We start from the raw sequence: 14,332 nt of genomic DNA on the forward strand, positions 1-14,332 counted from the left end.
GAAGAACATTTAAGTGGGGGTCTAGATTCCCATTTTAAATCATCCGTACTGGGGGCTGGAACCCTTCCCCTCCCGCAGCCACTATCTCAAATACATTTAAGCCCGCCGCATATCCCAGTGCCTTTCACGACTAGGTTGGTGATTTCTCCGTACGTGGAAATCAAAGGAGGTGGCTGAGTCCTGTGGTTTGGTGGCCAGAGGGGTTGACACGAAGGACGTGGTCCAAAAGCAACATAGATCACAGAGCCCAAGAATTCTGTGACGTCAGGAGGCCTGAGCCATCGTGTGCAACAGTGAGCCGCCCCTGGAAATGTGGCAGAAGTCTAGGGGAGGACAGGACCTTTCCACGAGGCAGGGAATAAGGGTTTGAGTCAAGCTTACTTGGTCTCCAGGTGCCAGAGACACCAGCTGGCTGTTGTTGGCGTTCTGCACTGGGTAAGGCAGTGGTGGGGCCCGAGGGGGCAACTGCCTGGGCACATGCAGGGAGGTGGGACCAGGCAGATGGGACATGGTGGGACTCTGGGGGACCTGAAGCAGATTCCCCCCTCCTCGGCACTGTCAGCAGGACCAACGACAGAGGGCTGGCCCCTTTCAGCCTCCCACCCAGGGCCACACCCAAAGGTATGCTCCACCTTCATCTCTGCCCAGAGCTGTCTACCCTGGAGAAGACGACAAAAAAATGGCCTTTAGAGTCAGACAGACCCACGGTCCAGGCCAGACTCTGCCACCCACAGGCTGGGTGGCCTTGGGCACGTGAATTTCTCTCCTGCGCTTCAGCTTTCTCATCTGTAAAATGGAGGCAAGGAAAATCTCTATTTCTGAAGCTCGTGGAGATCGGCTGACTTAATGGTGACAGATCTTGGCACACCCTCCTGTGGGGAGGATCCGGTGCCTCCTCATCACTGATGGTAGAGAAAACAAATTCGGTCGTCCCTGCTCCCACCCCAAACCCTCTGACCACAGCCCCGACTGCTGAAAGAGGCCCCTGACACACATCAAAAGTCCTTCCAAAGCAGAATAAAGGTGAGGAATATATGTTCTTCCCTCAAAGACTCAGAAAGGAAGCAGAGGCTTGAGACATTTAGGATAAGTGGTGGGCATCCCCCCAAACAATGCTGTCTTCCAAGTACAGAAGAACTAGCGATAAAAATCAATGAGGTAACTAGTAGCGAACATGTGTTTTCCCGGAGAGTCCAGAGCCAGGAACATTGTCAGCATCAGAGATGTTTTGTTTCTCCTTCGCTAAAAAGCTCAGAGACGGCAAGAAAGTCGAAGTTCCCTAAAATTCTCAGAAGTGACAGGTAACCGGCTCAGTGTAGCTCTTAATTAACCCAAAACGACACCTGCCAGATGATGGGGATTTGCAGAGCTCGCCGGGGGCCGACCCCATCTGCAGATGGTGGGCTCCCACCTCTGCTCGAGACCTTGGCTGGCTGTAATTAACATACGGAAAGTCTTTCAAAGTGACTTCGCGGCCAAGTTCTATTTCTGAAGGATTGAAACTGGGCTTTGAGAGAAAAATCTTTGCAGAGGAGGAGGAGGAAGGAAAGACTTGAAAAGGACCGTGAGATTTCTCCAGCTCCTCCCCATGGTTTTGTAGAACCGCATGATGTGCCGTGGCTTGAGGGGCTTGAGGGTCAGTGGGTACTCGGTGCGTTGCTGTCTATAGTCAGAGAGATGATAACTGCAGCATCCCACACGGGCACAAACTCTCAAATGTATATATATACTCTATAATTGTATATACATTGTATTACTATCCTAGGTATTACATGTGTAACATACATGTGTATACACATAACCTATATATATATATATATATATACACACATATATACATGAATATAGACATGTACATACATACACATGTGTATACATGGATGTGCATGTTGTGCACACACACTGAAGTCTGGGGCTCTGTCAAAGCCTCCCTGAGTGATTTTGACCAAGCCCCTTCTCACCAAGCCTCAGTTTTCTCACCTGTAAAGAAAGTGTGTGCCGCAGAGATTTAAATAACTGACCCCAAAGGGTGTTCAGCACTAACACTTTCCCCTTTCCTACTCTCACTGCACCCACCCCCAGATGGGCCCCCTTGAAGGCCAAGGCTTCTCAACCTCCCTCTCTCCAGAGCAAGACCTTCGTGGACTCCCAACAGGGAAAGGAAAACCCGAGCCAACTCAGTAAAGGTCAGCCCTGTCAGCCCAGACAGCCTGGTACACAGAGCATCGATCCATTCCTGGGAAAAACCTCTTCTCCCACCAGCTCAAGCCAGCCACGAAGGCCTTCAGAAAAACAGAGAAGAGAAAAACCGAGAGAGAGGGCAAGCGTGAGAGAGTGAATGCTGAATGTGTCTCACTTCTGTTTCTCAAGAGAGCCGTGGGCTTTGCAATCAGACAGAGACTGGGCTGGAGACCAGGGCCGAGCCCTGGCTCTCTGCCACTGACTGGCCTTGAGGCAGCCGAGTGACCATTCTGAACCTCAGCTTGGTCCTCTGTTGTGCCGTTAGCTCGACTCCTGCTGTCTACCGCAAGAACCTGAATGCAAGGGCCCTTCGGGGAACTCAAGGGAAACAACCCCACTGTCGCATTACAGCACCTCCACCGTGGGCTACAGGGTGCACAGCAGACCCCACCAGCTGGCCGTCATCAGAGGCAGGAACTGGGGCCTTCTGGCCACGTGGGGCCAGTCAAAATATACTGATGGTCAGCCCAGTGTTTGAAAGGGGCAAGTGTGTCATCAGTCACAAGCAATTTACAACCATTGTCTTGTCCCCCAAGGCTGACTTCCCATCTTCCTGTAACCTGTCTGGGCCCCTGTAGACATTTCAACTTGAGACACTTGGCTATGCTATGGCACGTTTGGAGCAGTTCTGGGTCAATTTTAATCTGCTCACCCGCTGTGGTATTATTCCAGAATTCCGTCTCCATGCCCTCATCTAAGCAAACAACGGGCAAGACAATGTGCAGTGTGCAAACTGCTCTTGCAGCCTCTCTAGGGCACAACACCTGATTTGTGTGCGTGGCGGGGGGGGGGGGGGGGGGGAGGCAAGGGAGTTCCCAGTCTCTGGGGCGCCTCACCCGGGAGTGTCCACAGGCAGCACAGTTGTGATGACAAAGCCGCAAGACGATGACCAGAAGCTCCATGGTGCCATTCAAGACCCTGTAGGGTCTGGTCCCAGTGAGCTTCTGAGCCACACCTCCCATTCCCCGCTTGCCCCAAAGACCAGTCGCCAGTCCCCTGATGCTCCACGGGGCCCATCGCCATCCACTCATGCTGTGCCTTTCATCTGAAATACCACCTTCCTCTTCCTCTTCGTGTCTAATCTCCCAACTTGTCAAGACCCAGCTCAAATACTGCTTTCTCCAGGAAGCCTTTCTGGAGTGATCATGCCAGCTGAGAGCATTCCCCCACTTTCCTCCGAATCCTCAGCCCCATGGTCCAGAGCACTTCCTGCCCAGACTTGGGGTAGTTGTGACCCTGTCTCCATTCGTCTGTTGGTGAGTCCAGCTCCTCCTCGAGGGCGTGAACCAAGACGATCACCAAGTGATCACCAGGACTAGCAGATCCTGGCAACCTTCCCTGCCCCCAGCACAGGGCCCCACCCACAGCATAAATGCACCGCTCCTTCCTCAGGCCAGCTCCTGTGGGTGTCAGACCTAACCGGGTCATGGAATCATGCTAGAAAAGCAGTAGTAAAACTCTGGTTCTTGGTCTTTGGTAGAAGCATGAGACAGACAGAGGAAGGCAGCAAAACACACAAGGAAAGGGAAGTGGGCTACGTTTGTTGCAGGGGCCAGGGTGCAGGTCCCGTGGGGGAAAGGAGCCCCGGGTGGGTGCTCTCCTGAGGGGCTGGGCTCCCACCAGGCCTGGCCAGGCCTCTCTGACACACAACAACGGCACCGAGTTTGGCTCCCTGCAGGAGGGTCTCAGAGAAGTGTGGTTCTTGCTATCATTTTGCTTTGGTGTTTTTAAAAGGCAAGAGCAAAACCCCCTGGTAGTTAAGAGCTCAGAAAAGAGCAAGAGCAAACTGCATTCCTTGGGGCTGCAGCTGGGCTGGATAACTAGGAAGGTTTTTTTCCTTTTTTTTTTTTTTTTCAACGTTTATTTATTTTTGGGACAGAGAGAGACAGAGCATGAACGGGGGAGGGGCAGAGAGAGAGGGAGACACAGAATTGGAAGCAGGCTCCAGGCTCCGAGCCATCAGCCCAGAGCCTGACGCGGGGCTCGAACTCACGGACCGCGAGATCGTGACCTGGCTGAAGTCGGACGCCTAACCGACTGCGCCACCCAGGCGCCCCATGGAAGGTTTTTTTTCCTTACCACTCCCTTGGCCATCGGAAGATGCTCAGTCTGGAAACCTGAAGGCTTTCTTCGAGTGACCTTGCCAGAAGCCCCCATTCCATGACCTAAACTTCGAGGCTCCAGATTCCGCAGAATTCAGCTGGCGTTAACACTGAACCGTATCCACCTCCCACCCCAAATCCAGTTCACGTATCTGTGATGGATGTCTAAAAAACTCATTACGATTTTGGTAAGTCCATTCAATTCAGCACTGACAGTGGCCCTACTCCATTCAGAGCTCTGTGCTTAGCCCCCGGGAGGGTCTCATACTCCAGTTCTCAGGAACTCCTTGCATCTAAGGGGTTCTTAGACCCTGAACTAGAAATTTGGGTACAAGAAAAGGGCAACGTGAGTTTAAAATCGGAGAGGAAGTTAGAATTTATTCTAGCTGGGGTATTCAGGAGGGCTTCCTGTAGGAAGTGGCTGAGAAGTGGGCCTCAGTGAACATTCATGCTTCATCATTTAGTAGGTTACCAAAACCTGTCTCTATGTACCTCCTGCCAGCCCTGGCTGCGTTCAAAAGAGTCAAAGTGTGAGGCCCGCATCACCAGGGAAGGGAACCTGGGGGTGAGGTCAGTCTCCCAAACAGGAGGCCAGTTTAGCAGGACGCAGCGTGTCCTGGCATGGGACAAGCCACAGAGGCCCAACGAGGCAACTGCTAATGTAGCACACTGCCCAATAAACCCCAGACACTTTTGGAGCGCCTGGGTACCTCAGGCGGTTAGTCCAACTTCAGCTTAGGTCGTGATCTCATGATTCATACGTTCAAGCCCTGCATCAGGCTCCACACCGACCATGACAGCCTGCTTGGGATTCTCTCTCTCTCTCTTCCTCTCTCTCTGCCTCTCCCAGGCTCATGCACTTGCTCGCTCTCTCTCTCAAAATAAATAAACTTTAAAAAAAAACAAACCCAGAAACTCTTTAACTGCTTGGAAACACATCACGATTTTTGTTGTTTTTTTAAAAAATTTTTTTTTTACGTTTATTTATTTTTGAGAGACAGAGAGAGACAGAGCACAAGTGGGAGAGGGGTGGAGAGAGAAGGAGACACAGAATTGGAAGCAGGCTCCAGGCTCTGTGCTGTCAGCACAGAGTCCAACACGGGGCTTGAACTCACGGACCGTGAGATCATGACCTGAGCTGAAGTTAGATGCTCAACTGACTGAGCCCCTTTTATTTTTTTGTAATTAATTGTAAACGGCGGGCCTGATGTTCTACACAGGCCCTGACAGCAGCAATGGCTGCCACACCGTGTTGATAGCAGAGGGGATGGGAAGACCGTGGGCTTGCAGCCAGCCAGTCCCTGTCAAAGCCCCTCGGCCACTTAGCTGAGTGGCTTGGAGAGGTCACTTTACCTCTCTGAACCTGACTTCCTCATTTGCTACATGGTATTACAACACTAAATAATACTGGTGCATGTCAAAGTCCTGTGGGAATCAAAAGCATTCTACAGATGTGAGGGGCTATTTAATGCTTAACTCAGTCTTCGGCACACAGCACATGCTCTGTGTGATTGTTGAAAAAAGGGATGCACTCACGCTTATTTTCTTAATAAAAATTGTATTTCTAGGTAGATTCCTCATATTTCAACAAGTGCCCCAAATACTTGATTGCAGAGAAAGTCTTAATCTAGGAGTTAGGCCCCTGATCTCATTCTGTCTCTACCACAGTGTGACCCTGAACATGGCTCTTTCAGGTTCACCTAGCCTCAGTTTCCCCAAATGGACAATGGCGGGGTGGGAAGTAGACAAGACTGGGTTCCAATCTAAATACTTTTTCTTCCCAGACTCCTTTGCTTGCTCAAATGATGAGTTTAACGCCGTGCCCTTTTAAAGTGTTCTATGAGGCCTTTTTGGGGGCAAATGGACAATTTCCACCAGGCTGTCTATAAAGCTGAAACGAGTCCCCAGCCCTTATTATCAGCTCCCAGACTCAAAAAATGGCTCAAGCCTCCTCCAGCTCAGAGGCCATCTAGCCTCTGGGCACATTCCCAGGGCCTTCAGGGACTCTACCTCTCAGCCCAACGTCAGCCCAAAGCTGACTTACTCTTCTGTGGTCTAGACCTTGGCCTGTCCCTCAGAGCAGCCAGGGGTCCTCCCCTGAAGAAATCACCTCCCCCTGGCTGGGCCCAGCTCCATGCAGAGGCCCGTGCATCCTGCCGCTGACTAATGAGAGGGAGGTGATGGTGTCATACCTTGCTGGGAAGTCACAGTGCTAGTCCCGACCTGAGCCGCCTGCCATCAAATTTTAATGCTGCTGCTGACATATTTATGGAAAGCCTCACCAAGTGTTTGCGAGGAGACCAGACAAGATTTACCTTCACAATTACTACCACGATGCGCAGGCTTTGCTGTGCCCTGGGAACTCAGTAGCACAGAGGCCCTGAGCACCACTGCGCCCGGAGGAATACACTCAATTCCACACACCTTTCCTACCCCCAGCACGCAGGGCCTGGGGCCTGGGGAGGCAGAGATGAATCAGACACGGTCCCTGCCCACCAAGAGCCCACAGTCTGCAGGAGGGGGAAACATACACATAAATTACATGGGTCCTGGGTGGTTGGGGACCAGTGCAGGGGTACAGGTAGAGACGCAGAGAGGCAGGCTAGGCTGAAGAGGGGGAAGGGAGTTACTTCGCTGTCAGAGGCAGGGTTAGGATTGAAGCCAGAGACCAGGGCTCTGAGGGGCCATTCAGCTGCTTCACCTCTCCTGGTGGCTTCTCTGCCTGGGAGGGCTTCCCAGGCTCTCTCTATCCCTCCCTCACTGCTGGCATCCAGACTCAGCAGGCCCATCCTTTGGTATCCGTGCCCCCCACTGCATCCTTGGGTGTCCTCTCCTGTGCCCAGAAGCGGGATGCAGCCTCCCAGCTCCTCACCCCTCCTCATTGTGTCAACCCCCCCACCTCTGTCTTTCAGTTGTATTGCTTCCCCAGAGCAGAGCTGCCCCGGGTGCAGGGATGATGTGCAGTGACCCAGGCCAGTGGTTCCCGAACCTGGCTGCCTGTTAGAATCATCTGGGGAGTTTTGAAAACCCCAGGTGACCAGGACATACCTCATCCCAGTTGAATCGGCCTCTCCGCGGTGGGGCCAGATATCAGGATTTACCCAAACTTCAGAGGTGACTGCAACGTGCAGTGAGCAGGAGCACCAGCGGACGGCGACTTGAATGTAGCCACGTCAGCATCACTGGGGGGCTTGTTCAAATGCAGCATCCTGGGCCCTACTCTGGGCTTACTGGACCAGAATCTACTCTGGGAGATGATCCCCAGCTGGCCTTGTGCAGTCAAGTTCGAGAAGCACTGCCCCACATGAAGGAGTCGCCCAACGGCCCCAGGGGCACACAGGTGTCTAGTCCCCAGGTCCTAAGGAGGCCAACCTCTAATTACACTACGAAGGGCTTGGCTGGTGTGGCTGAACTCCAAGCAGGTCATTGGGCAGCCATCACCACTACTCAGTGAGCTGATAAGGCACAGGTTCTGCGGGGGGAGCTGAGTCAGGACTGCCCCTCAGGCCAGTCTCACAACTCTAAGGACCAGGAGGGAGTCTCTTCTCTACCCCAAACTCAGTTCAGGCCTCAGTTTCCCCAGGAGTGTACTGAGTGGATCAGCCCTGAAGTTGGCTGTGCTGACGGAGATCTCTTCTTTCTTAAATTCAACCGACATGTTCATCTGTGTCCTCTGTGACCAGCCCACAGACCTGGCTGAGAGGCGTCTTCTGGGGGGAACAAGCTAGGGGGACAGGAGAAGAGGGGAGAGATCTTTGGGGGCTAAGGAAGGAAGAGTCGAGAAGCCTCCTAAGGGAGCAAATGCAGGGCTAGGTGGGGGAGCACCACAGATGTGCTGGGACATCCCGTCTGTGTTGACCTTGACGCAAGGCACACAGCAGCTCGTCCACTTATCCACTGACTTATTCCTCAGCTATTGACTGAGTACGTACTAAATACCTGGCACTGTTCCAGACACCGAGGCTACAGCCATGAACAACACAGATAAAAGACCCTGCCCTCACAGAGCTCCTATTCTAGTGCTACAAACAGACAATAAACAAAACAAATAAGTAAAACTACAGCATATAGCATGTGTTATGGGGAAAACATAAAGTGGTAAAATTTTAGATAGACCGGGTAGGGACGGCTTCACCAGAAAGGTGACTTTTGAATAACAAGCTGAAGGAAGTGAGAATTAGCTATGTGGATATCAGAGGGAACAGCAAGTGCAAAGGCCCTGAGGCAGGAGCGCAGGCAGTGTGTTGGAAGAGCAGTGAGGAGGTCTGCATGGTGGGAGAGGAGAAGCGAAGGGGAGGAGGTAGAAGATGAGGTGAAGGAGGGAAGTGGGGAGGGAGAGATGATATAAGGATTTTGGCTTCTACTCTAAGTGAGCAAAACAGGGACATGTCCTGACTCAGACTGTAATGGCTTACTCTGGCTGCCATGTTGGGAATGGACTAAAGGGGCAACATTGGCGGTGGGGAGGCCAGTAAGGAGGCTACTGCAAAGGTACTGAAAGACTGCCCTATCCACAGAGTGGTCCCTTCTGGCCACTTGGGGAAGAAGTGCCACGAGGCCAAGAAGGGCCAGGCTGTGTGGTCACGCAAGCAGATGGTCAGCTGACCAAAGCCAAGGACACTCGGGGAATAAGGCTAGATGTGGGCTGTTGGTGGAAGGAAAAGTACCTGGCTCTGTATGACCTCGGGCCAGCCCCTTCCACTCAGTCTCTAACAAAAGCGATAACCAAGGGTACCCACAACCAAGGGGTTGTGACAAGGATTCCAGGAGAGTATGCACGTACCAGCCGTGGGTAAACTGAGAAAGGCTGTGGCGGCAGGAGGCATTCCTGCCGGGTCCTGCCACATACCAGGAACGCAGCAGAGCATCGCACCCCAATTCTCCACTAGGGGGAGCCTGGGCAATTCTTCCTAGAGCAGAAATGCAGTTTGCAGGCATCCATCCGTTCTCATTCAGGGAACTTAGGATGTCTCCAGGACGGCCTCTGGGGTGGGAGTGAGTGTGCCCCTGAACTGTCCTCATAGTGCCTGAGACCCTGTGGTTGGAAGGACTTGTTCTCTTCAAGAGCCCAATAGCAGCTATTGAGAGATTGGTGCATAACAGCCCTAAAGTTCCATCAGGCTCATGCCATGGGCCCCCAATAAACAAACCAAAGACTGGATGGAAAGAAAAATCCACATGGAAATGAAAGTCACAGCTGGCTGAAGGTGTTTGGTCTGAGGTACACAGGTTGGATGACCTGGCACATATTTGCATATTTTAGTTCATCCTGGCACATATTTGCATATTTGGTTTTTTTTTTTCTTAGTCCGCGTGTTATTAAATGTGGCTTCTAAACCTTTACTGAGTGTCTGCTCTGTCCCAGGCTCTGTGCTGAGCAGTGGGTGGTGCTGGGATGCGGCAGGGACTCAAGCTCATGAGCCTGCTTCTGCCCCCCAGACAGCCAGGAGCCAGCTGGGGTTTTGGATTTCTCAGCATCTCTCTTACCTCTGTGTTTGTTTACCTGAAAGCTCAAAAGGCCCAGTGAGATTCCCTTAAAACAGACAAAGGGGCAGGCAGCCATGTAAGGATGAGTAGGTTGTTCACTGCATAAGAGCTACCAGCTGATGGACTGAAATCCATCCCGCTGTCCACTCACCAAACCCTGCCATTTGGCATGGGGCTGCATCTGGCTGATGGCGAGGAAGGAGCAAGCTCTTGAGAAACAGCATGAGGGAACTTCAAGATAAGCCTTGTGGCTCCCCCTCTTTCTCCTGCGGTAGCTTCTTCATTCTGCTGTCACAGATCAGGAGGGGAACATAAGAATGGATACTGGGGATCCCAAAGACAGTCACACCCGGGCCCACCTGGTTCTCTTCCTTCACACGTTTATTTAGTATTGAGGATGTGCCAAACCCCGTAAGAGCGTGATTCACCTGCAAGGTGGTGTCCTGGTGTTTTTCTCAGAAGTAGACCCGGCTCTCAGCGCCCTGTGCTTTCTCCTGTTAAAAGGGCTCTGGAGCAAGCAAGACTGGACTGTCCTGGCCCTGCCACTTGGGCAGGTTCCTCTGTATGAGCGGAGGCCTCAGCCTCCTCCTCTGTGAAAGAGGGTAAGATCAACACCCGCCCCGTGGGGTTCTTGTGAAGGGCAAGCAGGCTGGGAAGTGACCGGCACACGGAGGTTCTCACTACACGTCAGCTACTAACTACTAGACAGCAGGGCCTTCTCCCTCTCTCTTACCCTCACGACAGCCCTGAGAGGAACACCATAAAGATGTCCCCACTATAAAGATGCAGAGACTGAGGTCCAGAGAGGGGAAGGTGACTTGCCCCAAAGGCTGGTAAACCTGGAGGCAGGACTGAGGCCCAAGGGTGTGGAGTCCAGTCTAGGACACCCTGCCCAAAGCACACACCGTCTTAGCCACCCCCCCCCCCCAGTTCTCCAATATGGCTGAAGGAAGTCCATGCAGAATCTGCACAGAGCTGTTCCAGGTGTGGGGGAGGGGCAGTCCTACGTTAAGTCAGACCGGGAAGACAAAGAAGGAAGAGCAAGGCAGGATTTGAATTGGCTCCTTGTGGATGTGCACGTGGGGGAAGGGGCCCAGAGTCCCCACTCTCAGAACCTGCCAGCAGGGAGGGTCCCTGCGTCCCAACGGGGCCCTGAGTCAGGGGGCCACAGCTCCACCCTCCCTCTCTCCCATTGCCCCAGTCAAGCCCAGGCTGGTGGACCTGAGCGTTGGCCAGCCTCCCCCACCAGCCCACCTGCCTACTTGCCTCCTTCGGCCGGCAGGCACGGCAGGCACGGTGGCAGGCCCTGCCTGCTCCCTGGGGAGCCCGCCGCCAGGCCTGATGGCGCTGACGGAGGGAGGGAGGCCGCCAAGCTGTCAGTCTGGAGGTGCCCCTCGGAGCCCCTCCCGGCTGGAGCGAGGAGGGTGGGCCGGCGCTGGAGCCAGGCTGTCAGGGCCTTCACGGAGACGAGGCCGGAGAGGCGCTGCCTGACAGCTCGCCCACCGAATTAGGACCATTTGCATGCTAATTTCCAGCACTCTAACGGGCTGGCAGGCTGGCTGGGGTGTGTAGAGTGTGCAGAGAGAGGCGCCACGGCCTCCCTGCCCGCGATGGAACAATGCTTGACTGATCTAGCTGCGTTAACGAGCAAATTATGGTAATTTTGTTATTACAAATGCATAGAAATTTCCAAAGCGGGCAGCCATTCAGGGCAGCTCCCTGCTCCTCCCCACTCCTAAATACTGAGTCCCCTGTTTGTACACACGGGTCTGGCACCCACTTCAGGGTGAAGACTTCCAGGGACCAGGCTTCCCTCGGAGCCCTCCTGGGGAGGCCCAGGGTCAGCTGGCCACAGGCCAGAGCATCCCTTCCTGTCAGCAGGCGAGCCCTCGGCTCCTGCATCCCCCAAACCTCACCTTCCTATCCCCCCTCCCCCCCTCCCCAGGGTCCCTGCTTGGTCTCTGGGCCTAGTGATCCCACAAACTGCCACAATCAAGCTGGTTTCTTTCCATTCTGAGTAGGTAACATGGGTGATGTGCCCCGCAAATGCTCCAAGGACTTGAGAAATTCAATTATTTCTGTGCCCACTCTGTGAACTGGGCTCAGCACCCAGGAAGAGCTGAGGGATTGTCTGATGAAGAAAGGAAGGCAGGAAGGAAGGAGGAAAAGGAGGGAGAAAAGGAAGATCAGAACTTATCCCACAGTTGAGGACCATTAAGAGACCCCACCGCTCAGCTCGCTGGTGGTGTAATTAATCAAACACCTCACCGGAGGAGTTTGTTTGCCAACTGGCAACCCCTCTTGGCATTTATAATCGTCCACTGTCAAAAAAAAAAAAAAATCACAATTTGTCCCAGTTTTTCTGGTGATCTTCTTTTTGATTAAAAGTATGTTTTTGGAAGCATGCTCTGGAACCTATCCAGACAGAAACTGTTTCCAAGAAAGTGAGCTCCCTGCTCCAGCAGCGAAGCATGGGCAACTCCAGGTGCAGAGCTGGGCACAAAGCATGGGCTCGACGGTGGGGCCCTGTCCAGCAGTCCACTCATTGAGAGGGGGGGGGTGTGCAACAGCAGCCTCGCTCCTGGGCCTCTGCACGAGACCCACCTATTGTATAACAGGGATTTCAGGTTTGGGCCGATGCTATTGAAAGGTCAAGAAGCTGTCTCAAATCCATTTTGGAAGTCAGTGGGGAATAAAGCATCAATTACCGAGGAGCACGACACTGAGGAAGGTCTGCTCCAGGTGGCCAAGGAAGCCTGAGCCAGCCAGGACTCACAGGAGAGCGTCGGAGGTAGAGACCTAAATGCGAGCAGAGACTTTATAACCTCAGCTGGGGTCATGGCCAGATTTTTCTATTTGTCTGATTTTCTAATTGGGTCACAACTTCCAGAGGGAAACTGAACCCAGGAAAAGAAAACAATCATTTCTTTTTTGTCTAGCTGCTTGACTCCGGAGGAAAAAGCAGAGAGCGGGAGGAGCCGGGTCCTGGCCTACAGGTCCCAGGCAGAAGCTCTGATGGGACAGGGACGGGGACGGGGACGGTCCGGATCCCAGGAGATAGATGCTCTTGCAGCTGGCCAGGTCCCAGGCCGGGGAAAGAGGTGGGCTCGGGAAGAACACGACAAGGCGGGAGTAGGTAAGAGTCCTGCTTTGAGTTGTTCTAGAAGCCAGGTCATCCCGGGCCACCTCAGGAATACCAGGCCTGCCTGAGGTCAAGAGACGAAATGCTTTCTTTTCATTGCTTCAGGGAAGCGCTGAAAGGTGGGGAGGGCATTAGTATTTCCCCAGTGGGAACCACCGGGCAGGCTGCTACCACGGCAAGGGCCAGCCTGGCTCTTCCTCTGATTTGCTGTGTGACCCTGAGCAAGTGCTTTTCCTTGACCTCGTCTGCACCCTGGCAGGCTGATTTCTAAGGGTGAGTCCAGCCCTGTCCACTCATGACAGAGGGAGTTGTAGCTACAGAAGGGACTACGGTCCTCTGTGAGATGCGTGCTAGAACAGACCCCTGCCCACACCACAGAAACACTCCCCGATCTAGACCTGTGCTAACTGCCTTCAGTGCTTTTCCTACATGCAGATTCCACCAAAGCCAAGGGCAGGGCCCACTGAGCCATTGTCTTTGCTGCTGCCCCCAGTAACCTGCTCCACACCCCACCACAAGATCCTAGGTAATGGCGGATGATACCTAGCTGGTCTCCAGGTTCTGTTCCCTTGCAGCCATTGTCCCAAGTGTCTCTGGCTTCTTCCCGGGGAGTTCTGTTTCCAGAAATCCCCTACCCAAAGCACTCTCAGAAAGTCTGCACATAGACAAAGCCCTGATGGAAAGTTCCAGGGGCTGTGGGGATTTGCTTCAATCCAAGACTCCTGGGTACATGGTACCTCCCCTTACCCAGATCTGCTCATGTGCACCCGTCTCTAAAAGCGATTTCTAACAGTGTTTCTGAGAGTCAAACACCAAATTGCAAAGTCCCCTTGTCATCTGGACTGGACCACGTGCTAGCTGTGTGACCGTATGCAAACCACTTTTCCTAAGCCTCAGTTTTCATCTCTGTGAAATGGGGCTACGAACTGTGCCCTCCTAACACTATGGTACGGATCCTTTGAGATGATGCACGAAAGAGGCTTGTAAATTGTAAAGATCCGTCCAGATGGTGATTCGTATTCTTCGCGTTGTTGTGAACAAGACCTCAAAATGGCCACAACTGTCATGCATCCTGCTCTGGCAGGACAATGCCCAAGGCATTTGTGACCTGGGATTGCTCTTTAGACAAAAGGACATGATAACACAGTTGTCATTTTAGAATTTCCCTTCCTCCCTCTTTCATCTCTCTTGCTCTCTTTTCCGCTCCTTCCCTCTTTCTTTCTCTCTTTTTTCCAACCCTGGATCTAAGTCTCCCTGATCTGGGTCCTTTATGTGTGCCGTTGCACATAGACTCCTTATAAAGAAAATTCATTTGTTCAGGGTCACCGCGTGGTTTTTCATTAAAAACAAATTACCCGCA

The 14,332-nt window shown here is 52.9% G+C and overlaps 1 protein-coding gene across 3 annotated transcripts in view; it reads right to left on the bottom strand.

The window, feature by feature from the left end:
- The window catches only part of PAX5 (paired box 5), a 194,714-nt gene that overhangs the window by 19,135 nt on the left and 161,247 nt on the right, over positions 1 to 14,332 (bottom strand). The gene's annotated exons all lie outside the window — the stretch shown is intronic.

The sequence above is a fragment of the Felis catus genome, chromosome D4 (genome assembly GCF_018350175.1).
Source record: "Felis catus isolate Fca126 chromosome D4, F.catus_Fca126_mat1.0, whole genome shotgun sequence".
NCBI lineage: Eukaryota > Metazoa > Chordata > Mammalia > Carnivora > Felidae > Felis > Felis catus.